The following is a 26,581-nucleotide window of genomic DNA, read 5'->3' as shown; positions in this document are numbered from 1 at the left end:
AATGGTAGTGACATGCAACGAGAAAATTCCTAATTAAAACAACTAAAAAGAGGGCCCTGAAATCATCCCTCTTTTTTTGCTTATTAGGTGTAATTATCGCAGACCATTTTTCACAACTGTGCCGTACAACATTGTTTCTTGAAGTATGGTGTTGTTACGTTCATTCATTTGTAATACATGCTGTTCTAAAATAATGGCTAAAAAGTTGGGTGCATGCTTTATTAGAATTTATTGGAACTGCCCTAGAAGCAATTAATTTTAAGTAAAAAAAACAGTAAGCACTTCAAATATCAAGAGACATTGATTATTACCCTAGAGCAATAAGCTCTATATAATGTTGTGTTGTGTTATTTTTGCACTGTTGACCACCTTGGCATTTTTGACAACGTTGCCCCGAGCAGCCAAAGTGAAGTCAACACTTGTGAAAGGAAATGTAGAGCAATCCTTGTGCACTTGAGTTCTCTACCCGATAAGTTTACATCTGCTGTGCATTAAGATTGTATTTTATGGCATATGTCCATCTCTTGCATTAACATCCCCTCACAAGTGCCATTTGTGTTACTGTCATAGCATTTCTTTAAACCCTAACAGTTATTAAAATAATCTGAATGTATACATCTATGTGTTATCAAATTCTAGCAAACAGTTATTGTTAAGAACAAGTGCTGCAATATAAAATAGCAAGTGGTATGCATGTGTGCATGCCTTGTATGGTTTGGCGATTGCAATATGATAGTCTCATTTGACTTCATGCAGCTTACAGCTTGCTTTTTGTCATTCATCATGGAAGGCCTGTTTACAGCTTATCAGCACAGCTTGACATGAATGTGCAGATTTCAAGTGCTGTACTTTTAACTTTTTCGGTCCAGGCACAATGGTTCAGCAAGCGCCCGCTGGTGGTCTGGGATGGGGATCTCGAAGGCCCCTTCAAAACGTGCATCGTCCACATTGAGGACCAAATGCTGAAAACCAGTCACCCAAAGCAGGCAATTTTGTTGGCCTTTTGCCTTCACTGGGTGTTTGTCCTCATCTACCAGCGAACACTGAAAAATTTCTACAGCCTGATGGAGAACCTGCTGGGTTTGGCAGCAACCAAAGCAATGCCAGTGATCAACACATGGAGGATCTTACACACGGAGGAGATTCGCGGCTGGACTTACCGTCATTCACCCACATAATAGCAAGGAACTACCTGCGCATTGGTGCACACGACAGAAGCATCAAGAGGTTTCCGGCTTCCACTGTGCCCGCTATTGCGCTCGATCCGCACGGACATTTTTACTAGAAGCTTGAAAAACAGCTGAGGTGCATGCCTGTCACAAAAGGTGGAAATAGTGTTGCGAAAACTGTAACATTACGCTTTGCGTAAAACATGGATGCTTCAACTAGTTCCATGCGCCAAGATAACTCTGGTTCAGCAAGAGCCTCTATTTTTGCACCGAACTAACTTGCGGATTGCTATGGCAAGAGCCCAGCATACTTCCTAAAGTACGGCATTGTACCTTCAGAAAAAACAAGCGTATTTCTATGAAACTTTGTAGATGTTGTTTCCGACCAATACTTTTTTTTCATCAGCCTTGATGGGTTACATGGCCTTCCCCTTGGGCCCCTCGGACGCCTGCCACCTGACGTTCCTCTGAACTTTGAAAGAAGGACAGAAGCACACAAGAAATTGCCGAAGCATGTCAAAGGGCTAGAGGACAAAACTATATCTCGAAAATTCTTTTTGAATAGGGGAAATATTTAGAAGGTGAGCAGTCATTGATGCATATTCATCAGCTGGTTAGTAAGGAGTTTAGGCATACCTGCACCGGTCTCTACACCGCCAAGGCTCTCGAGACCGGAGCATGAGCTTCGCCGGCCACCGGCGAATGAGAAGCTGCCAGCGACAGCTGCCGGAGGCAGAGAAGCGAGCCGGAAAGAGAGCACCGAGAGAAGGGGATTGAGAAGCGTGGAGTGAGACCGGGATGCACGGCGACCAGACCCGTGCCGTGCCCCAAGAGGTCATCCACGACTGCAACCTCCAAGACTTCTCCTCCGCAAGGAAGTCGTCTCGCCGTGCGTTGGGGAGAGACAGCGACTCTCCAAGACAGCTGCGTTGGCCTCTCTGCAACGGGAGCTGGGAGCGCGCTCGACCACCACGGCCACGACATCAGTCAGACCTTGCAACACCGCATCACCACGACTGCGCCTCTGGGACGTGAGGTAGGACAACCCCGTTCCCGCAGCGAACACCTACCGTGACCTTGTCGTTCACCTTGAACTCTTTCCCGCATATTCGAACTGGGCCTTTTCCCTTCATTACCGGACTTTTGACTGTTTCTCGTTTGTTAAACTTGTTAACTTTTTCTATACCGCGTTCTCACAGTCCCCCTCTATTCTTCGGTTCCCCAGTGCTCTTTAGTCTCTTTCCATAGTGTGTGTATATATTTGGGTTTTGTAGAACATAAACATAGTCTCGTTCAAAATTTTTACTTGTATTTATTATTATTGTCCCGAACCTGACACACCACTCATGGTGAAGCCACAGTGCAGCTAAAGTGCAGCCATGGTGCCGTTTCGGAGCAGAGAAGTGGTTATTCAGCAAGTGGGCGTGTATAGAACGGTGGCGTGGACCACAACGGAGTGGTTTCCCGCGCTGCTGCAAACGAGCATAATGGCATTACTTGCAGAAAGCCAGCTTGCAGAAAGCCAGCGAAGGACATTCAGCCACTCGTGACAAGAAAAACAATCGTGAGTCTATTCTTTTCTGCGCTCGCGGCAAACCTTTTTTTTACAGTGCGGCCTTATATTTAGGGCTCGTGCAGTGGAGTAGCCCTAGCCAAAACTGCATCAGCGTAAGTTTAAACAACTTGCCGTTTGGGATTTTCACAGTGAGTTTCTTTTTGTTTTTTCATTGCGCGATACAGTAGTGAAAATGAAGCCCCTTCAGGCTGCTCTCGTCCACCGCCTGAGTGGCTGGGAACGTGATGGAGGGGCTGCACGTGAAACGAGACAACGCTTCCGACATTGCCGGTGATGCACATGCAGCCACAAGTAATGTATAATTGATGTTAGATGGTTAGATGTCCCTTTTCTGTGCTTTCGCTTAGAGCGCAGCAACTTCTTTCCGGTGAATGTGTATACCGTGGTGTTCAAATATTGCTGCGCTTAAGTCTAGCGAAGTGCATTCGTTCTCTGGCGTCGCATTCATTCTCTGGTGTCGCATTGGCAGCCTTTCATAAGTGTATATCCGCTAGTTTAATTAGTGATTCCACGAGCACCCTTTTTGAGGCAACAGGCAAGAAGCACCATCGTGTTCTGGGTGCACGTGTTCTCCATGGTGCTAACGGCAGAAGCTTGTCAACGAAGCAGAATCAGCGCTGACGTGCTATGCAGTGAAGGTCCAATATAGAACTTCAGGCCTCGTTGCGACCGATATTTATGACTTTTTTTTTTTTGGCTCCTTGACAAAAAATACGCGGTCTGTCTCTATTTAAATAAATGTCACCGTTGTATTATACGGTCATGATGAAGCGTGTTGTACAAGCTTCACCACGTATTCCGGCATGCGTAGTTCTGTTATTAAGCACGTTTTTGTTATTAAAAATGTGATTCTTCGGTGAGACCGCAGTCGCTTGACCAGTAAGCTACTTTAATCACTGCTGTGCAGTACGTCATGAATTGGCTTTTTTTGTTTGTACCTGATGTTGCAAGGAAAAACCACATTTTCTTGCACTTGTCAAACATTTCTGAAAATGGCTGGTAAATCCGGTATTGTTGAAAATATTAAATATCAAGTGATGTATCGTTCTTCAAAGCCTACTCTTGCAGTTATGGCGACAAATACTTCCTGTTGCTGCAAATTGACTCTTATCAAAGCTTCCTCCTTTCTTTCTAGGCCAACGCACCAAGTTTAACACAGATGTGCTTAATGAGATCAATTCCAACAACGACCCCATAATTCTGTGGTGCAAAACTGGTACCAGGAGTACAGAGGCCTTTTGCATACTGTGCCACTGCACAATTTCTTGCACCCAGCTAGGAGCAACAGCAGTGAAGTGCCATGCCGGAATGAAAAAGCACATTGAAATGGCGGCAAGACAGAGACAAGGATCCTTCCACCCAATTTGGTGCAGGGCACGTTAGATTTCTCTCAGGGTCCATTGGTTCGTTGCTTGAAGACCAAAAATGCAAGGCAGGAGCAATGTTTGCCTTGTCTGTTGTTTCGAAGTGGATCTCTTTTTCATGCAGAGACACAGCAACTGAAATGTACCGCTGCATGTTTGCAGACAGTGATTGCTAAATGGTTCGGTTGTGGAATGGTGAAACTGTCTCGTGTTGTATCTGACGGACTCGGCACGTATTTTGAAGCAGAGGTGGCAGGTGAGCTGTGCGAGCCAAAAGTGCACTACTCTCATGATCGATGAAACACCAAAGCCCGAGCAGAGGGTCCAACAACTGGACGTTCCTGTACGGTACTTTTCCAACAACCAACAACAAGTCGTCGTACAACACGTGCGGTCGTTCAACCTAGGACGTGCCACTGCTGAAGTAATTGTCAGCTGCGTAGAAGAGGCAATGATGGACCTGCCAAAGCAAGGGTTCGTCTGTTTCTTTAGCGACGGGCCTAATGTTATGAAAAGTGTCAAGAACAAGCTTCAAAAGCAAGTGGCCCCCCTCTTAGTTGATGTTGGCAAGCGCAATTTGCACAAAGTGCACAACGTTTTCGCGGCTTGGATGCATTTGGCGTGGATGTTAAAGAAGTAGCAAGAAACATTTATTACTACTTTACGGGGGTTGTTAAGATCAGGGGGTTCCATCAACTGGTGGCGAAGGCTTGCCCGCGAGGTTTCTTTTTGTTTGTCGGTTTTGACTAGGAGTGCCGGGGGTTGGAGCATCCTTTTGAGTGCCGTTTTCTTTTTTGTTCTTCTCTCGTGGTTGGGGGCCGCGGACCCCATTCAGCTGTGCGGCCTATAAACGGCCAGAACTGTTAATTATGTGTCCTACGCTCTTTCTTGGGTTCCGCCTTCTTTGTGGGCGGGTTTTTCTCAATAAAATCAAGGTTGTTAGGGGCTTCTGAGCGGACGAGAAGTCCGCTAGCTAACTTGTCATGCCTTGTACACTGCAACTGTAAATAAATTGTAAATAGTCATGTGGTAAACCGTCGTCAGCTACGTGCCTCTGATCATCGAGCCGTCTTCAACATCTTTCATCCATCGACCGATCCTCCTCTAGCGTCCAGACTAGCGGGAATCTTACTTAAACGAGCCATGAAGCCAAACTACAAGTTTTTGTTATTCGAAATATTTCTTGTTTTATAGTGCCCCCTGCGCTTCTCCGAATGCAAACGATGCTTTATTCACAAAGAAATTAATTTAGGTAAGAATTTTGATTTTCCCGCTAAATCGTGCCTTTTCGCAATCTGCAATGACATCACAGGAACCGAATGCTCTGCTATGGTCCCTAGAAAGATATTTCTAGGAACCATAGCTCTGCAGCTGATTAGGAGGCCTTGTTTGCCGTTAGTGAACCTAGATGGTGCCACCATACCGTAGCAAGCCGTTTTCTGCCTTTGGCATGGAGCAAGAATTTCTTTCTCCGTGGCCTTTGGTTTGTTTTTGACCGTATTTAAACCTGGCTTGTTTTTGTTCACGGAGAAAATAATCGTTTCGTAAAACATAGTGCTCACTTGACAAATATGATCACGTCAGACACCGTTCCTTGCATCAATCGGCAAGTGCAGTCTGAGACAACCCCAAAGCCCCGCAGTCCTGTGAAGCTAAACCAAGCATTGTGCGCGCAGTACCAACAGCAGTACGCATCGGCACTTCTGTTCACGTGCGCTTTCGTAACTTCCACTGTTTGTCCCACCATTCTTACGGCTTTGAAAAGAATGTGCCTTAAATTTAAGCGCAAATGGCTCATTCGACAAGCTTTTAAGCTACGCCTAATTTGGGTTTGCATCTGCCGCCCTCCGCCAATTCCAAGCTGTCACATGTGACATCACAGGTAGGTTCTGTTGCTGGAAATGAGCTAGTGGGTCGCATGGCCATTCCCTGTTTTCCTAATTATGTAACTTATTTGGGCTAAGTTTACGTTAAAAGTGGTGTTAGTATGATTCTTACAAGGCAAATTTTTGAATGATCCAAACTTGTGTTTTCTCTTCATGGCTCCTTTAACTGATGCCATGACCAGGATCGTTCGAGAGGCTTCCGGTGGATGACGGAGAGGCTACCCCACGACTGGGGCGACATCCAGTGAGAGGCCCCAAAGAGCGGGTGCTCCGAGCTGTAGAGGCGACACGAAAGAGTACGGGGTGGCGTCCTCGCGAGAGGGGCAGAAACTCCAAGCTGCGGCGGTGAGGACGCCCTTGGGACGGGCGAGAGCTGCATCACCGAGAAGCGAAGGCTTCAGAGTGGCTGCAGCGCCTGGCATCGACGACGACCAGCAGTTCCGAGGGTTCGAGCCGAGGCTCGGAGGCGTCGCAACCACTCCGGGAGGGGCGTCGGGAGCTCAGTCCTGACCTAATCTTCGGGAGCAGCGCAGCGTATCTTCGAGGCGTCGAGATCCAGGGCTTCGACGAGTGACAGGGGCTGGCCGAGAGCCAGCAGCGGAATCGGCGGCGCTACGAGAGGCCCGCAGTGGGTCTTTGAGACTTCGAAATCCAGGGCCTCGGCAACAACAACAGGTGCTGACCGAGAGCCAGCAGCAGAATCGGCAGCACTAGGAGAGGCCACGTCGACGACGACGCAACAAACGGACAGGGAGTGAACACAGGTGGGCCCTGATTTGTTTCCTCCGGTTCTATGATGGCACCCACGACACAGTTGCAAGACCAACAGAGAGAAGTGGTAGAGGGGGATGGGTCGAATTCATCCAACCAGACAGAGGCGAGCAATCCGCCAGTGGTGACAGGGCAATAGATAGTAGCAAGCGAAAGCGATACTGACGAGCTTAAGCTTCAGCCGGAAGCCCTGAAAGTCCAGTTGGAGATTAAGAAGCTGAAATTTGAAGAACTGAAGCTGCAGAGTTCGCGGAGCAGTGGCAGGGCGACTGCAAATAAGTCAAAATTTAAAATTTACGCGGATACATTGCGGGCTGTCCTTGCCCCGATGCTGGAATTGGAAGAGCTGGCGCCTGCATGGTTCCGTAGTGCTGAAAGCATGATCAAGACGTGCGAGATTCCTGACGAGGCAGCCGGATCCATCATCTTTCCATTTCTGAACGAAAAGAGCCGCATGCTCATTGCGAACAAGTCGGTTGGTCAACAGCTTTTGTATGCGGAGGTCAGGGACGCCATCCTAGAAGAGCTAAAGTTGACGCCAGAAGAGTACAGACAGAGATTCTACAGGTGCAAAAAGGGGAATGAGACATGGGGCCAATTTGTCACTAAAATTGAGGTGTTGCTGGATTATTATCTCCGAAGCCGCAACAACTGTTCCCTGGATGAGTTGAGGTCACTGCTAATTGCCAATCCCAAGCTGTCACATGTGACATCATAGGTAGGTTCTGTTGCGGGAAACGAACTAGTGGGTCGCATGGCCATTCCCTGTTTTCGCAGCGGTGGCTCAGAGGTACAGGACTCGCCTCGTATGCGGAAGGTACTGGGTTCGAATCCTGGTGCCGCCGGGCACCCACCGGTTTCTTTAAGGGGGCAGTTGGGTCTTTGGGGCCGAAAAACTGTCAAAAAAAGCGTTTTCTCAAAAATGGCATTTTTGGCCTTCACGGCCATTTTTCTATCAGTCTGTAAATTTTCTCATTAAAAGGCATCATATTTTGTTATTATAATATAATAGCATTTTAAAGTGCACTTTACAGCTCAGTTAGCGCAGAATTCGATGGTGAAACGGCACTTTTCTTGAAAGGCAAAGCTAGCATTTCATCCTCAGATATATTGGCACCCAGAGCAGGTACAACTTTAATTCTTTTTGCTTTTGATACCGAAATGTGTGGAGAATACAATGTTGGAAACAAATTTTTCAAATTGAGGCGCTGGAAAATTATTATTGTGTTCAACTGGCACCACCTGCGAGCCATTTCTGGCACAGCGCGGGAGAAGCGAAGTTCCCTGTGCTGTAAAACGACCAAAAATAACTGAATCAAAAAAGTTCTTCCTATGTTGTATTCTTTAGTCATTTGTCTGCCTAGCCACGTGGTAATTGCCATTCTGTATGGAGTGGTTATTTTGTAACTGTGACCCAAAATAATGGCAATTAATCACTAATTAACTCAAAATATAATCAACTTACAAAAAATTTTTCGGCAGATTTGAAATCAGCACAAAAAACTCTAAACGCAGTGCAGTTTCATTAAAATTGGTACTAAAAAAAATAGCTCTAAGACCAGTCTGCCCCCTTAATGGGTACAGGCGTCCCTGGTCGAGTGCGGACCCTTGAAAGGGGAATCCATGCCAAGCAACCCATGGATGATGAGTTGCGCTCGTATGCCCTTCAGCATAAAACGCAAGACTGGTTAAAGCCGAAGGAAGTCGCGTCGCTTGCACAGAAGTTTGAAGATAGCAGGCCCATACATCGCACCGCTAACCAGCGAAACAGTGAAGTGAATGGGGTGCCGCACGCATACAGGAATCGCGAGCCCGCGGATAAGAACACAAAAGGGGAGCACAGGCCCCCGCCGAAATGCCACAGCTGCGGCCGCAGCGGTCACCTGCAGTATTACTGCCCCCAGGATAAGAAAGAGCAGCCGGCTGCTGAGGGGCCAAATAAATCGCAGTTCCCGGTGTTAACTGCGAGAGCACTCTGCGAGTCGAGCGAGGTACTGGGGTGTGGCACGGATAAGGGGACGCCGGTGTCCAAGCTGACATGGATCGAGCTCAGCTCGGGGAAGACCCCGCTGAAAGCTCTCTTAGATTCAGGAACGGAGATATCGGCGTTAAGAAAGGAGCTAGTGCCCGATGCCATTAAGGGGTTCAGGCAAGCTCAGGATGCGCGGTGCATTTGGGCACACTATCGAGGCAGACCTCATGCACGTTCCCTTCGAGCTTAGGTGCAGGAAACGGTAACATGAGCCTGCATTTGCAAGCACTCTGTGCAGTAACTGATGAGTTGGCTGAGGGTGTGGATGCATTGCTTATGCCAGATCTGTACGATGAGCTGAGGCGGGCCCAGAAGGAAGCCGATGACCTCGCCAGTAGGATTGCACAGGCGGAGAAAGACATGGCACGACAAGAAGGCGTAGAGCACGTAGAATTCGAAGTAGAGTCAGAGGAGTGGGGGGATAACCTGGAAAGTGAAGAAATCGCGCAGGCAGCGGCAGTCGAAGCGCGGCCACAGGAGGATAATACCACGGCCAAGACGGCGTTTGCAGGAGAGCGAAGGGATGATGTGTTGCTCGAGGGTGCTAAGGGAGCAGGCGCGAGCACTCACATGGGATAGTGATAGAGGATGGCCTTCTCTTTCACGCGGAAGTGATAAACGGTAGACTGTGTAAGCAGCTGGTTCTCCCTGAATCACGCCACAAGGAGGTACTTGTGCTCGCACATGACAGACCGTGTGGTGGTCATTTCTCTCAAAAGAAGACAAACCAGCACATGCGGAGTGCGTTTTTCTGGGCAACCAGCAGCCCACGGGACGTCTGCTCTGGGGTGCCCCAGGGGGGCGTGCTAAGCCCCTTCCTGTTCAACGTGGTGCTGGCCCCGCTTCCAGACTGCATCCCCCCTGGCCTCCAGTACCCAGTGGGGATGGCGGTCTATGCCGATGACATCGCCATCTGGACGCACGGGCCCACCGGGGAGAACAGGCGCGTGAAGGCGTGCCTGCAGACGGCACTGGACTCGGTCGCGGCTTTCCTGGCAAGCCGCGGTCTGGTGCTGTCCGAGGCAAAGACACAAGCCTTCATGCGGCACCCCTCCGGGAAGACCGCCCGCCGCCAAACGCCGGAGTTTGTCCTGAATGGCAAGCCCCTCCCATGGCGCCTCCAAGTCACATACCTGGGGTTCCTGGTGGACTGCCGGCTGACCTGGACCCCAGCCGTGCGGGCCCAACAGCGATGTGCTGCCGGGGTGCTGCATGGAGTACGGCAGCTGCTGGCCCGTGGCAACGGGTGCTCCCACCGAGGCGTTGCGTATCTACAACAGCATGGCCACGTCGGCCGTGCTGTACGCGCTGCCTCTGGCGACGCTAAAGCGCCGCCGGTGGGGGGAGCTGGAGCTGGACCAGCGCCGGGCCATCCGGCTCTGTCTTGACCTCCCCAGGTATTCTCCCGTGGCGGGCACCTACACCGAGGCGGCCACTTGGACCGTCGAGATGCGGGCACTCCAGACAGGTCTGCGCCACATCGACCGGCTGCAGAAGTCCCTGGATGGGGCCGCCCTGCTGCAGCGGTTCCGAGGCCGGCCCAACTCGCAGAATGGCACGCTGCTGCGGCTCTACGAGGAGAACATCGTGTTGCCGCAGCGGCCCCGTCTGGAGCCGCCTCTGCCTGGCACGGGGGACGCCCTGCAGATCGCCACCAAGCTCCCCGGGGTACGCAGCAAGTGCACCACCCCACACGCGGCCATCTACCAGGAGGTGGCTGCCCTGCTGCACGAGGGCGCCAGCGGACGCCTACATATCTACACAGACGGCTCGGTGCTGCCCCACACGGGCACCGCGGCAGCTGCCTGCACGGCTCCTGCGCTGGGCGCCAGCCGAACGTGCCGCCTGCCCTTCCCCGCGTCGTCGACCACTGCGGAGCTGGCTGGCCTGCACCTGGCTGCGAACCTGCTGCTGGAACGGGCGGGCCAGGACAGCCAGGCTTTGGTCCTGATTGACTCCCGGCCAGCTCTGCTACGACTGCGGGAGGCAGACCAGCCGTCCAGCTCCTGCGGGCATGTAGAGACATTGTTGGCTGCCAAGCTCCATGCGGTTGCCTCTGGCGGCTGCGATGTCCGCTTGCAGTGGCTGCCGTCCCACATGGGGATCCCGGGGAACGATGCGGCCGACGCCCTGGCCAAGGGTGCCCACCAGCTAGTCACCCCTGTCTCCCGGGACGTCACAGCATTCGACGCTGCACGCCAGCAGCTTGCCAAAGTGGCCCTTGCCATGCACCCAGACTGCCGTGTGGTGAGTGGCCAGACCCCTCGGGTTCTCCCGGGGCGTCTGAGCAGGGACGTCCGCAGCCTGCTGCTCCGGCTGCGGCTGAATTGTGTTGACGTGGCAGCCCGACTGCACCGCCAAGGCCGCCGCTCCTCCCCCACCTGTGCCCACTGTCCCGAGCCTGAGACGCTGGAGCACCTGCTTTGCTCCTGCCCAGAGTTTGCGGCACACCGGGGAGTGCTGCAGACTTCGCTCCAACGTCTTGGGCTGCCCCACCAGCGCCTGGAGAACCTGCTACACCCAGAAGGCCCCGACGGCACCCGCCGTGACGTCTTCCGCCTCCTGCTGCCCTACTTGGAGGCTACAGGACTTGCCCAGCGCCTATAGACAATAGTCTGCTGGACGCGCCATTGCTGCTGCTTCACGGAGATTCACTTCGAGGCTCCTCGCTCATGTTGCTCGCCTACCTATCCCTTTATCACTCCCTCTCTCCTCTCTAATCTTTATATACCCCTCCTCCCCCTCCCCCCCGCACTGGGTTGTATGCAGGCGAGCCCCCAGCTGGGCTCAATAATATCCCCAGTGCATCTCCTTTCATTTTCACTCGAACCACTTGGTAGTAGTAGTAGTTTTTCTGGCTGAAAGTGGCGGGCGACGTGAAAAAGTATTGCCTGTCTTGCCAGTCGTGCAAGGCATTTGCTAATCAGAGACTAACAGACCATGTCCCAATAACCCCCTTGACAGGGCCGCAAGAACCACTCGAGGTTGTGCCATTAGACTGTGTTGGCCCAATCGAACCGGCGTCGGCACGCGGTCACAGGTATGCCCTTTGCCTCATAGGCCTGTGTACTAGGTGGCTCGAGGTAATTCCGCTCCGCTCTTTGACGGCTCAAGCAACGTGCCAGGTTCTCCTCGAGATGTTTGCGCAGTTTGGGACCACCGGCTCATCTGCTACGATCAGGGCACTAACTTTAGCGCGGCGCTGACAAAGGAGCTAGCCGAGTGCCTGGGAATCCGAATGAGATTTTCAACGCCTGAACATCCACACTGTAACGGCATAGTGGATTAAAGCTATGCTGAAGCATGTAATAATTGACAGGGGTCGCAAATGAGACCCCGTGTAGTTCCTTGCCTGCTATGGGCATACAGGGAAGTACCTCATGAGATCACTGGTTCCTCGCCGTTTGAGATGATGTATAGCCGCGTTCACAGGGCCCCCTGATGATACTGAGAAAAACTTGGTCTGGGGAATGGTCGCCGCCCACCGAGCTCAATAAAGCAGCTGCGAAATATATAGTAGGACTCCGTCAGCAGATGTCAGAGGCAGCGCGTACGGCGGATGAGCGAATGGAACGCATCCAGCTAGCGTATGCTGAGAGGTACAATCTGAGAGCACGGTCAAAGGAGTTTAGCAAAGAGGAACAGGTGTTGGTATTGGAGACAAACCCGCAAAGCAAAATGCACCCCAAATTGGTCGAGGCCGGGCAGAATTAAGGAGCGAAAGCACACTGACAGTTATGTCGTAGTTTGAGGATGGGTGGGAGCGCTGGGTGCACGCAAATCGCTTAAGAAAGTACTACATGCACGTGAACAATGTAGGCGTGATATTCGAACAGGACATGGAGTTTGGGTACGTACAAAGCACCCCGTGCTCACAGAAAGATGGAGGGAGTATACTCATACCTGCCAACTCTTCTGAATTTTCCGTAAAATGTACGAATTTCAACCCATTTTACGATTTTACGAATCTTGCCTGAAATTTTTGTTTTTCGAGAAAAAAAGGAACATCTATTAAAACGACACTGTGGTACCTTGTGCGGCCACGAGAGGGCAATACGTGCTCTTGTTATCATCATCAGCATAAGCTGCGACTTCTGTTGTATGTTTAGTGTCAGCTACGAATCCATATCCAGACAAAGCATCGGGCCGTCGGGCCGGTTAGGACTACCGTGTTCGCGTCGCTCTTCGTATATGACTGCCGCATCCGCTGCAGTATGACCTGTGGTACGACCGGGGTAGTTGCTTTGAACGTTTTTAGATTAGTTGCTTCGCAGTGCAATAGCGGCCTCGAAGCCGTGACAGTACTACCAAGTGTTTTTGAAGTCGTACACGTCACAATTTCCGTGCTTTGTGCCATCGAAGAAAGGAGACAAGTTCGTATTTTGCACCATGTGTGCCTTTGATGTGAACCTTTCGCATGGTGGCAAGTCTGACATCAAGGTGCACATCGCTTCGAAAAAGCCCCAGGGATACATGCGAGCCGCGGACAACCAGCCAAGTCTGACAGGTTTTGTGCGTAACAATAGTGACTTCGGCGTGATCTGGGCAGAATGCCTTTTCACGGCGTTTTTAGTTGAACACAACATCCCCCTGAGTGTCAGCGACCACGCTGGACCACTTTTCCGGAAAAAGTTTCCGAAGTGCGAAGAAGCCAAGCGCTACGCCTGTGCCCGAACGAAGACAACGGCAATTGTTCGGGAAATGGCTGCCAACGCGGAGACTCCTCTACTAGATGCCTTGAAACAGCAGGTATTTTCTATCGCTGTGGATGGCAGCAACAATAGGGATACGCAGCTTTACCCCATTGTTGCGACATATTTCGTTAGAGAAACCGGTAAAGTTGCCGCCTTCTTTGCCTCGGGACTATACAAGGGTAAGCGACTGGTCAGAAGATCGGAAATGTGATTCTGGACGAGATGAAGTCCCGGAATTTGCCCCTTGAAAACCTGTTGGCAATGTCATCAGACAATGCCAATGTTATGGTCGGCAAAAAAAACAGCGTTGCTACAGTGTTGAGAGAGGCTCAACCAGCTTTGATTGGGGTTGGTTGCCCGTGCCATCTCATCAACTTGGCCGCCCAAAAAGGAGCTTCATGTCTTCCTGTGAAGGTTGATGAGGCTTTGGTTGATATTTTTTTTCACCTGGAGAAAAGCTCGAAACGAAAAGATCGACTTAAGGAGTTTCAACAGATGCATGATGTCGAGGTGAGGAAGATGCTGAAGCATTCACCAACACGTTGGCTGTCTGTGGGGAAGTGTTTGAAGAGGCTGCTTGACCAGTGAAAGCCACTCCTTAGCTTCTTTTTGGCAGAGACAAAGAAGTCAAATAATCAGAGCTTGTTTTTGGAGTCGTACAACATTCCAAAAACTTCTGAACATACTCCCCAAAGCCCTGTACCTACCCCAAAAAAGTCTGCTGCAAGCGTTCCCAACACTGCTGCAGGCCTCAGAAAAACCACCAACGCTGATGGAGTGCAACCAGTGCAACCAGTGCAACCAGTTGATCGTTTGTCGATCGCCCCACCCTAAAGCCTGCCTGGCAGCTCTCGAGAAGACCATTGTACTCAAGGAAGTACACGAGCCTGCGATTGATCATCTTCTCGAAGAGCTTGCACAGGCAGCTCGTCAGGGCTATTGGACGATAACTTGAGGGGGACGACGGGTCCTTTCCCTCCTTCAAGAAAGCCACTACAATGGCCTCCCTCCAAGAGTGTGGAATGTGCCCCGAAAGCCATATTTTATTATATAGATGTAGAAGTGCTTCAAGTGTGTCTGCGTGTAGGTGTTGTATCATTGTGTATGTAATGTTGTCTGGGCCTGGAGCTGAGGGTTTACACGTGCTCAGAGCAGCCCTCAGCTCATGTAGTGAAAACAGGGAGTTGTACGAAGTCTGTGATTTGTTGTTGTCGTGTAGGGACTTCTTTTCACAACAGGCTTTATGTTTCAGGAAAGTGTTCGTGTAGTGTGCTGAACTGGACACGTGTTGGAAGTGTTGTGCGAGTGTGTCAGCCTGGTCTTCCAGTGTGTCCCCTGTTGTACTGACCAGAGGCAGGCTGTGTGTTTGATGTCCTTGAGTTTGCGTATTCGTGTCCATACTTTCCGTGTGTCTGTGTAGGAGTTAATTGATGTTATGAATGTGCGCCAACTATCGCGTTTTGCCTCACGGCGCACACGTTTTCCGAACGCCTTGGCCCGTCTGAACAAGAGGAGGTTACTCGACGTGGGGTACCGACGAAGGATACCCCACGCCTTGTTCTGGGCCTCTCGCGCCCGTCTACAGTCCTCATTCCACCACGGCCTCCGCTGGTTGCGCGGGGCACCAGAGACGTGGGGAATGGACTTTTCGGCGGCGTCGAGGATGTGCGCCGTGAGGAGTTGGGTAGCTTCTTCAACGTGTAGGTGTCCTATGGATGTGTGGTGTAGTTTGGATGTCTCTGTAAATGTATTCCAGTTAGCTCGTGCTTCATTGAACCTATTATGGGAAGATGAACTGCTTGGGCCTTTATCTATATATGTAAGTGAGGTGGGGAAGTGGTCACTGCCATATGGGTCAGTTCCCACACCCCACTCGAGAAGAGGAAAGAGAACTGCGGAGCCAATCGCCAAGTCAAGACATGAGTATGTGTTGTGTCCTATGTTATGGTATGTAGGCTGTTTACTGTTGAAAAGGCATGCTCCTGAAGATGTAAGGAATTTCTCTATGAGGCGACCTCGGGCATCCGTGCGAGAAGAGCCCCAAAGAGTGTTGTGAGCATTAAGGTCGCCTGTCAGGATGTATGGTTCGGGCAGCTGGTCAACCAGCGCCTCGAAGTCAGAGCTTAAAAGTGAAACATCAGGAGGAATGTATATGGAGCATACCGTTATCAACCTATTAAATATTATCGTTCGAATTGCCACAGCCTCCAGGATGGTGTTCAAGGTGACAGGGTGGCATGCTAAGGATTTGCGGGCGATTATGGCCACACCGCCAGAAGAGTGTGTGCAGCCAACCCTGTCCTTTCTGTATACCAGGTAACTATTCAAGAAATTTGTGTTCTTAGAATTCAGGTGTGTTTCCTGAACACACATTACACTTGGCTGATTAGCATGCAGAATCTCATAGACGTCGTCAAGATTATTTAGAAGGCCTCTGCAGTTCCATTGAACGATATTTTCTCTTCCCATTATTATGTATTAGAGCTACTGGAGTGTGACTATTTATGTAGGGTCTTTCGGGGCTTGGACTCTTGGACGGGGTTTCTTTACCTCCTCCGGAGGTTTAGATGGGGGGACCCGTTCCTTCCGCTGCGAAGCAGACAGGAAGGGTCCCACATCCAAGTCATCATCTGATTTGGAAGGGGTACCCGGCGTACCGGACCCCCCGGACCTGGCACCCTTTGCGGTGCCCTTCGTTTTGGCCGCGACCGCCGAGGGCGTCACGAGCGCCCCGGGTGGCACAGGCGGTGCGGCGTAGGTGGGAACTGCTGCGGTTTCCTCCAGCTCCATCTCCTCCGGGCCCTCGCATGTGCTTCGGGCCGGTGGAGAGGAGGAAACAGAGGGTGCAGCAGCATCCCCAACGGACGTGGATGCCACCACAGCCGCTGCTGACTTAGCAGACGGTGCGGTGGCGGGTTGGGCTGCCAGAGGCAACCCAGGGGGGGGCGGGGGCGGGACCAAGTCCGACTCGCGGTACTGGGTCCCCGCCGAAACAAGACGCCGCTCCGCCCCCCGGCGAGCTGCGTCGGCGTACCTCCCCAGGGGGAAAGAGGCGAACCTCTTCCGCGCCTCTGGGAAGGTGATGTTCTCTGTTACCTTGACATTAATTATCTGTTTCTCCTGCTTAAACTTTTCACATTTTCGCGAGTACGCTGCATGGGATCCCTGGCAGTTGGCACAGTTGAAGGTTTCGGATTCACAATTTTCTGAGGGATGGTCATGCTGACCGCACTTAGCGCAGGTAAGTCGGCCACGGCAAGAGTTTGTGCCATGCCCGAACCGTTGGCACTTGAAACAGCGCCGTGGGTTCGGGATGTACGGGCGGACATTGCAATGTATATACCCGGCATTTATGGATTCTGGAAGGATGGATCTATCGAAGGTCAGGATAATGTGTTTAGTGGCTATTTGTTTGTCATCGCGGCGTATGAATATGCGCTTTACAGCCGTGACGCCCTGATCCCTTAAGCCTTCCAAAAGGTCGGCATCGGTTTCAGAAATGAGATCTGCCTCAGAGATCACACCCTGAGAGCTGTTGAGGCTGCGGTGGGGTGTGACCTTGATCTCCAGATCTGCCATGCGGGTTTGTTTCAGGAGGATTGCGGACTGCTTCTGAGTTTTTACTTCAACTAGTACTTCGCCTGTTCGTAGTTTTTTTGCCTCGAAAGATTTGCCAATGATTCCTTCAAGAAACTTGGAGACAAGGAATACAGACTGGGAGGAGACGGGTTTCGATTTATCTACTGATTCAAGGACCAAAAACCGGGGATAGTTGTCAGGTTTCGGAGTGTTGATGGTTGGTAGGGATGGAAAAGAAACTTCGGTGCGGCCCCTTTTCGGGGGCCGATCACGTTTGGGGGGAGGTTTTGAATTATCCATATGGCATAGAAAAAAGCAGGGAGACGGGGGTACTTTCTCCTTTGACCTTACCCTGGTAGTCAAAGAGGTCCCGGAGCTCCCTGCCTGGTAGACAGACAGGGAGCCCATCGGCCGGAGCTTGACCAAGGCTCCGACGGCCACCGTTTACGGCTTCTACCCTTCACCTTTAAACACGTCGCCACGGTTGGACACGGCTTATGTTGGGAGCTCGGGGTCCGCGGTGTCGCTGCTCACCGTCACCATGAATACTCAAGGTGCCCCGTGCGGGGACAGTTGTAACTTACTAGGCTCCTCAGCAACTTCAAGCCGTGACAGGCATCGAAAAGCAGGTGGATGGAGGCATTGTTGTTTCGCGGGTCATGAAAACGGCTCCAGCTCTTCAAACGTTGCAACGTGGACATGGTAGCCCAGGAGTTTTGCCATGGCCACATTTGCACCCACGCAGTCACACACCACAGCCACCACAGTCAGCCCACACTCCTGGATGCACCGTATGGCTTCAAGGAGCAAGTTCTTAAGCACTTCCCCGGACAGTCCAGCATTAGGGAAGTACCCAAAATGCATCTTCCATGGTGCGGCCAGTCCAATGACCTCGAAGACGAGTGCCTCAGTGGCAAGTGGCACTTCATCATCTTCAGGTGCCTGGCCATTTCCAAAGTCCACATAACCAATAAGTCACCCGCTTGCAGCATCAAGATCACAGGCATTTTTGATGCTCATGCCATCGAGCAAGATGGAGCACAATCGCTCCCGGGGGGAATCGTACTGGTGTTGCAGCTCCAAATTGGCCAGGACCTCTTGCGTGAACCCTAGCCACCCGCCAATGACTCGAAGCCACTTCCGGATGCATCTGGGGCTGGCCATACGGAATATGGAGCTCAGGTAATCGTACGCGCGAGGGGAGTAATAGTGCCGAGTTGCTGCACACTCATTCATCTCTGCACTATACCTCCTGTCTCTGGGTTGCTCTCTTGCGTTTGAGCAGCAGCTTTTAACAATTTCTTGTGGCTGGGCGCAAAACTTATCCAATTTTTGTTGGCCCTCTTCAGATAGCAAATTTCTGTCTTTCAGTTGTCCAATTATGGTCTGCAGGGTTTTATTTTTGTTGCTATACCGCTTCGTTTTCTCGGTGAGCAATTTTGTTTTTTTTCCGGTTTTCTGCAGATTCGCCCAGCCCCTTTACTTTAACTTCTAGATTCTCATTGTCCCAATAACTGTGGTCGTCGTGGCCAAGTCGGGTCCGAGATGGTTGTACTGGTGGTGTAGCTGCACCAGTATGTGCACTTTCAGGGGCTTCACTTGGTGAGGGTGCACTTGCTTGCAGTGTGCTTGTTTGTGCTGGTTCCCAATAATCGTGGTCGTGGTGAATTGCTGTCCGTGACGGTGCTACAGTTGGTGACGCTGCACTGGTGGTTGGCGGCCATGTCTCCCAGTTTGTGTGGTCCGTGGTAGCAGTTTGACTGTGGTGGCTGGGCACAGAGCATACTCTTGCCTCTGGTGGTGAGGGCACTTTTGTTGGCTGTCTCCTTGATGACACAGCACTTGTCACTGTTCCTGCACTGCCTAGCGGTCTCCAATCATGTGGGCTGTCTTTGTGGCGAAGCTCTGACGATGACACTGCACTCGGTGTTGTGCTGAGCGGCCCTGCGCCGCATGGTGCCCAGTGGCCGTCTGCGTATCCTGGGGCGGTGTGCTTTGTGACTGCAAGGAAATGGGTGACATTAGTAAAGCGTGCAGCAGCAATTCCTTTCCCACGTACCTCTGTGTGTGCCTCCTATCTGAGCAGTACAGGGGTCATGAAGTTGAGGCTCTGCTTGCTGTACATTTGTCACACATGGGCCCTGCAAAATGCCTCTTTATTGTGTGCTGCTGCCATGAGATTTCACAAAATTCTCTCACACTTCCAGGTTTGTGCTTGTCTCTTTTTTGTTTTCCCTGTCCGCTTGACCCCAGTGCGAGGTACATCTGCACAATGCAGTGTTGCCTACGGACTAGCTTCACGTCAGGGCACACTTTAATGGTTAGGAGAAGACAGCGCAGTTTACACACGGACACAGGGAAGAGTACTTGACACACACGAGCGCTGAACCAACAGTTTTAATGAAAAAAAAACGCCTATATATACGCACAGTAGTCACGCTTATCTGGGTTTTTATACACGGCGCATGCGCTGAAAGTCCAATTCTTTTGTAGTAAGGGCTAGTGACGGTGAACTAACGCATGCTTGACCAATCCTGTGGATTAATTCAGCTTCAATAATCTCCCATGTGATACGGTCTGAGCATTTCTTTACGCAGCAGTTCTATCAAGGAACGGCACACATCCGCACGTGTGACAGTGCTGCGCTAAATATCCATCGATCACTTTCTTTTTCTTATCGAGTGCGTTGTTTATCTTATTTGCATGTTCCCTTAACCTGTCGTTCAGACATCTTCCGGTTTACCCTACGTAAAATCTGTTGCAGCGGAGTGGAATTTTGTAAACGACCCCTTCCACGCATTCAACATATGCCTTCCTGTGCTTCGTGTTGCAGTGCCTTCCCCGCACGGCCTCTGGGTCGCTCAATTTGCACAGCTTCAACAGCTTGTTTGGGGCGGAGAAAACGACCTTCACATTTGAGCGCTGGGCCATTTTCCTCAAGTTATGGGAAAGTTGGTGCATGTAGGGGATCACCGCAACCTTCTGCCTGCCCTCCATAGGATCAGCACGAGGCTGAGTTTTCCCATGCAGTCCTCCGAGTAACCTCTCTGCAACGGAGGTGAGCACCGGCGCCGGGTACCTTCACATGTATGATCTCCTTCTCCTGCTTAAACTTCTCACATTTTCTAGAGTAGGCGGCATGGCGTCTCTGGCAGTTGGCGCGGGTGGAGGTTGATGATGGACAATTGTCAGATTAGTGATAATGTTGGGCGCCCTTTGCGCGGGTCAGACGGCCATGGCAGAAGTTGGTTCCGTGCCCGAACCGCTGGCACTTAAAGCAGCGGCGCGAGTTCGGAATGTAAGGACGAATGGAGCATCGAATGAAGCCTGCGTTGATATGTTCAGGAAGCGATGAGTGGTTGAAGGTCAGGATAATATGTTTCGTGCGGATTATCTTATCGTCCCTGCGGATCGTGATGGGGCGCACGGCTGTGACGCCCTGACCTTTTAAACCTTCAAGAAGGTCGGCATCTGTCTCGTTAAGGAGATCTGGCTCAGAGATCACACCCTGCGAGCTATACAGGCTGCGGTGGAAGTGTGACCTTGATGTCAAGATCGACCATTTTCGTCTGACCAAGAAGTGTGGTTGCCTGCTGCTGGTTTTTTACCTCAAAAAGGACTTCACCTGTGTCTTATTTTTTGGCATTGTAGGTTTTCCCGATTATTCCGTCAAGGTATTTTGTAATCAAAAATACTGATTGTGAAGCAAGTGGGCGGGCTGTGTCAAGAGATTCGATAACGAGGAAACGAGAATAGTTGTCTCGGCGTTCTCGGTGGCGGCGCTCTCGGTGGCCTCGACCGCTCCGCGGGCTTCTTCCCTCGTCGCCAGTGTCACGATTTGGCACCGCGTTCGTGAACCTGGGAGGGTAGGGATACCCTCCAGCCGAGAGGCGACATGCAGCGTGCTGGTGGTGACGGTGACTGATCGCGAGCTGCTGCGCTCTGCGGTGTTTATTATCCGGCAACACACAATGTTGCCCACCGACTCTGGTGGGGCCACTGGACCTAGCGGCCAACGAATGTCAGGGTTGGGGGCGCCACACACTTGTCACATTGTGATAATATGTTGACGCATGTAGACATTCCATTATTATGCGTGCTTGAGGTTTTGGATATTAATACTTACATGTTGTACCGGTTGTGAGGTCAAAGAATATGAGGTCCACTATCCTTCTCTTCCGTTGCTCAGGAACATCTCCATTAACCACTCTGCTCACTCTCACTTTGAAGTCGATCGGGAATTCGGGCACTGTGTAGTGCCCCACTGGGAGAAGTTGATTTTGTGGCCCTGGTTGGTGTAAAAGACCACTTGTGCTGGCTTGCCTGGAGAAAGCAGAAAGCGATAGCCACATGCTGAATTTTCATTGCATAAAGAATTTTAGTATATAGAATAACAAATGGTACGGTAGAGTATTACAGTGAATTTACGGGATTAAGTTTCTGTGATAGTTTGCTTTGCAGTGTGCCTGATACATGGCAACCTTGCCATTTTTAACATAATTTAGTTACGATTACAAAATTCTTTCTCTATAGTAAATGCTTGACCGGAATTTGTACTGAATAACTATTCTGATCTTCACGCCGTTGGTAAGTAAGAGCTCAGGGGCTACATGCGTGAAACTAAAATGTTGCGAAATATGACCCAGGACATCGGCGCTAACTTCCTTGCCTATAAATTTTTTGAACTTCATAAGCATTGATACAATGTATATTTAAACTGGTTCAAGCAAGGCACACCATGTTAACATGACCAAAGCATGAAACGTCAACTACAGGGAACAGTTCAAAAACAATTTCAGCACTCGAACTGGTGCCTTTCAGCCAAGTGTTTTTTTTTTGTCAGTATCAAAGGTTTATATGCATAAACATTTGAACACATAATGCAATAAAAATGTTTCAGCTTGGCAGTTTCAGCTTGGCACCGTCAGGCACAACGGTGTCGCTGTCAAGATCCACGAAACACTCAAAACGGTCATTGTACATCTGGAAAATAGCACAGCACACAATTCTTCAGGCTAACGACAGAATAAAGTCGCTTCGTACAGCTTACCAAGTAATGCAAATAACTATATTTGGCTCTATATACTATTTGGCTCTATTTGGCTCTATATATTTGGCTCTATGCACACTATAAAAACAGGCTGAAGACAGCCTCAGTATTTCCCTTGATCCGTTTTGGACTTGCTAAAAGTTCGGCCTGCTTTGAACAAGTTTTGACAATGACAAGCACAAACAGGCACAACCTATTTATCACGGAGCGATGCAACAGTGGTGCGCCTTGCGTTCTCTATGATGCACAATGTTAATAGCGGAGTTGTTCTCGGTCTCGGCTTGGCAGTTGGGTGTGGTCTCGCATCACACTCCATCGCAAGCAGGTTCCACCAACGTAAAAAAACATCCCCAGCATAGAAAAATTAAGAAATCAAAAAAAGGTCTTAGGGCATTCCAGTTTTAATATCAAATTGCTTATATTGGCCCTGAGATGTGTTCCCAGGGAAGGGGAGGCTCAATGCCACAATACCCTCCGAAATTTATGCATTCAAAAAAATGACTCAGGTATTGTTCGGCCGTCCGGCGTAGTCTCTTTCTCATACGTTTTTATTTTATTTTTTTTTGCTTTCGTGGTGACGCATAACACCTCCCGAAATATATTTCTGGCTACGCCACAGCTTCTCAGTAATGCAATTGTGCGTAGCGGTGAAGTCGACTTAAGATCGCTGTAAGCTTGGTTTTTGCAAGCTGGCTTTTTACATTGTTGCGCGTGAATCGCGCGCACGGACATTTACGGAGGGATTTATGATTAAAGAAAACAGCTCTTAAATCTCGTGCTTATCAAACGTATCCCGAAACAAATTATAAACAATTCCCGGCTAAGACGACTCTACCATTACGCCGAGTTTCATTGACTTGTAAGAATTAGTTCACAGAGTAGAGTTGCACAGCTCCGCTGTTTCAGTAGATGGCACACGGGGTGGAACTGTTTTTTGTTGTCGCATGCTAGCTTCAGAAGATTCAGAAGACGAAGCAATTATTCGAACGACTCAAACAGTGCTGGCTTCGCTGTCTCAACGAGCGCACCAGTTGTGACAAGTTTTATCCACTACACGCAAAATGTTGCGAACAATTGGAGCACTTGCCTGAATTATAAATGAAGCGTCACACATGCCCGAATTCATTTTTCCGAGGCTCCTTCGAACGTCTTCCAGTTTCTTCGACTCCCCGACCTTAATTATCTTGTTCGATTGTCCGTGCGACACAAGGCAAACAACTTGCCCGGCTGAGTTCTCAGGAGGAACTTCTTCCCCCGAATGCGACGTCGCCTGAGTCGAATATGACATCCCAGCGTCACGTCGCATGGGTAGACCAGTCACCAGATACGTAGTGGTGCGCGGGAAATTGCGGACACGGGCGCAATGCGAAGTACCGTTGGCTACAGCGAGTATGACGTGGTATGACCTGGCGATTTTCGCGCCTTTTCGCAATCCGATCCTGCGATGTCTGTCTTCAAAAAAAAAAATACAGCTCTAATTTTTTTGTTCTGTGTTTATAAACAGAGGTAATTTATAAAAGAAAATCTTAGAGAAATTACAAAAAGTTTGGGGGGCAAGTTTTCCGAAAAAAATGGTAGGTGGTCCCAGTTAGTTTACGGTTAATTCCCAGCTGTACCCAGCTGGTCGTAGCTGGTTCCATTGCAGTTTAACGGTAAACCAGCTGGGACTACGTACTATTTTCTTTTGGGTTATGTAGGATAAGTTATTTGCGGTTTCGGAACATTCGCCGTAACATTCAGAGCGCTGGCTGAAGCTGTAGCCAACCAAAGCCTGTTCTTGCAGTAGCACCACAGAACATTCTCGAGTCGCAGTTGTGAACGGGACAGGTGTTTCGTTTCTGTGACAATTACCGCTGAACGCCGAAATGGTGACGTAAGCAATAACAGGAATAGTTGTATATATTATCGCCAACATGAACTCCACAATGCTATTCCGATGCCCTAGATGTCCGTTTTTCGCTCCAACATTCACGCGTGTTGTTCTTCACCTACAACGTGAACACAGTGTCGAGCCGAACTTTGCGGTTACGTGTGGCATTGGAGGCTGCCATAGAGAGTACAAAATTATGGGAAGCTTCAGGAACCACGTGTACCGCGACCACAAGCAATGGCTTTCGTCGACTGAACTCCCACCGGACCTTGTGCACTATTCCGTGCACGAAGACCCTGTTGGTGCCAGTGGCTCTGATGTCGGCGCTGTGTCCTGTAGTGGTGCGACAGAAAGTCTGCCAGAATCGCCGAAAGAGCAAGAGGCCGTTGCCGAGGAGGCATCAGACCGTGTCTCATTACAGCGCTTGGTCTGTGATGTGCGGAAATGGATTACCAAGCTTTTTTATTTTTTTGGCCGAGAAACAAAGCCCCCATCAACTTGTGAAAAGCTGTTTCTTGACATTGAGTTACTGCTCCAGTCGTCGTTGCAGCTTTTCGCCATGTACATCAAGCATGAGCTCGCCGCATGCTGCAGTCCTGTGCCGGAGTATTTAGCGCATATTGCAGCGAACCATGCATTGGGTTTGTTTATTTGTGTTTTACTTTTACCGCCCGGCTGCGCCGTTCTGTGTTATCTCTGTGCCAAGGGAAGCGCGTGTTCCATTCTTTCTTTCTGTGCCGCATGTGTTATCTGTTCTGATAGGGAGAGCATTCCGACCTAACGTGAATAGCTCGGAACAATCTTCTTGGATCTACAATGTTCTCGATGCGAATCGACGGTTCGAGAACCACGCGGGCCGAAAGATAAAAAACTCCCAAGCATTTCCCCGAGGGTGAACATGGTTAAGTGCGAATGCACGGGGTGATGCTATGAGGGGGAGTAAAGTTAAAATCCGTTGGCATTCGCCCGTGAGCGCGCGCGAGCCGACCCACGGAGGTCTGGCAGTTTATCGCTGCATATATAGGGGGGTACGCCGCGCCGAGCGCGCCGAGCCAGGTGGCTGAGAGAGGAGGCGAGCGCAAGGGGAGAGGGACAGCGGCGCACGGCAGCTGCAGCCGAGCGAGGGGGAGAGGAGAGAGTGTGACGTCACGGTGGAGAGAGAGGCGCGCGGCAGCTGCTGGGGAGAGGAGGCGCGCTGTGACGTCATACCATGACGTCACGGCGCGAGGAGCGGTGCGGGGAGCGGCGCGCACCCGCGCAGCCACGGCGAGGAGGCGGAGCGAGCGCGGTCACGTGGTGAAGTGACGTCACCGCGCCGTTGCTACCGACGCTCCTCTCCGCTCCACGCCGTTGCTAGGGAGAGGAGGACTGCGGACGCCGCCGCCGCCGGCGGTGGAAGGTTTGGGGTCGCTTATAAAGTGCATTCGCACTTAAAAAGCCTGCAGAGCAGACGCCGGGCTATTCGATTCTGCGACGCTCGCCGACGCAAGTCACTTTGTTGACCGCTCCTTCGCCGCCTCTGTATTCTTTTGAGTTGTTAGGGGAGCAAAGTTCGCTCCAATAAACTTGTTTCTCCTTCAAGACAACTGCGTCGTCCTTGGCTTCGTGACATCTGGTGCAGGTGCTGGGGACTCACCCTTTATGCTCTCAACGACATCTGGAAGCCGCTAAGCCAGCCCAACCAGAGATAGCTGCCGACTGCAAGGATTGCTACCCGAGTTCGGTTTCATGCCAGAAGGGCCCAAGAGAAGGAACGCTGCAACCAACACCATGGTGCAAGAAACAACGTCGCCAATCGTCCTGCAGCAGCCCCGGGAACCGCCATCGTTCCGGGGAGCCCCCGCTGAAGACCCCGAAGAATGGTTGGAGAAGCTGGAGCGCGTCCGCATCTTCAACAGGTGGGACGACGAAGAAACTTTCCGGCATGTCTTCTTTTACTTAGAAGATGCTGCTCGAACTTGGTTCGAGAACCATGAGAGTTCTTTGACCGACTGGACTCAATTCAAAAGAGAGTTCCTTAAGACATTCACTACCGTTGTGAGAAAAGAGCGAGCTGCGCTTTTGCTTGAAACTCGGACACAACACCCCAACGAAGGGGTCGTGATCTTCGTTGAGGAGATGAAGCAACTATTTCGCCGCGCGGAACCCGAAATGACGGAAGAAAAAAAGTTACGCTTCTTGATGCGCGGTGTGAAGGAGGAGCTGTTTGCTGGACTTGTCCGCAACCCACCCAAAACCATAGCTGAATTCGTGACCAAAGCCAGCACGATTGAGAAGGCTCTCGAAATGCGTGCTAAGCAGTATGACCGGAACTTTGTTGGCGCGGCCAGTGCGAACTACGTCGACAACATGGGGATTCCGGCTGATACCCTACGCGAGTCCATCCGCGCAGTAGTGAGAGAGGAGCTGCGGAAACTTTTCCCGACGACGCCGCAACCCTAAGTCGCTTGCCTAACTGACGTGATCCGGGAAGAAGTTCAAAACGCTTTGGGAACTTCTGTGGCATCCGAAGTACACTGCGAACCCCAAGCTATGACGTACTCCGCGGCTGCTCATCGACCCCGCCCTGCTCCAACACGTCGTCAAGAGG

At 50.8% G+C, this 26,581-nt stretch overlaps 1 protein-coding gene across 3 annotated transcripts in view; it reads right to left on the bottom strand.

Annotated features, from left to right (window-relative positions):
* The window catches only part of LOC144165267 (uncharacterized), a 403,196-nt gene that overhangs the window by 229,677 nt on the left and 146,938 nt on the right, over positions 1-26,581 (bottom strand). For 2 of the 3 annotated variants that reach the window (XR_013321427.1, XM_077695396.1), the window contains exon 4: positions 1,995-2,641. The exons of the other annotated variant lie outside the window; for it this stretch is intronic. The gene's annotated coding sequence lies outside the window, so the exon portion shown is untranslated. Of the gene's footprint in view, positions 1-1,994; positions 2,642-26,581 lie in introns of those variants that run through there. 3 annotated transcript variants of the gene reach the window in all.

This window comes from Haemaphysalis longicornis, unplaced genomic scaffold (assembly GCF_048455015.1).
Source record: "Haemaphysalis longicornis isolate Haplotype H1 unplaced genomic scaffold, Haemaphysalis longicornis Haplotype H1 scaffold_14, whole genome shotgun sequence".
Classification (NCBI taxonomy): domain Eukaryota; kingdom Metazoa; phylum Arthropoda; class Arachnida; order Ixodida; family Ixodidae; genus Haemaphysalis; species Haemaphysalis longicornis.
The sequence above is the reverse complement of the archived record's forward strand: the minus strand, read 5'-3'. Positions and strand labels throughout refer to the sequence as shown.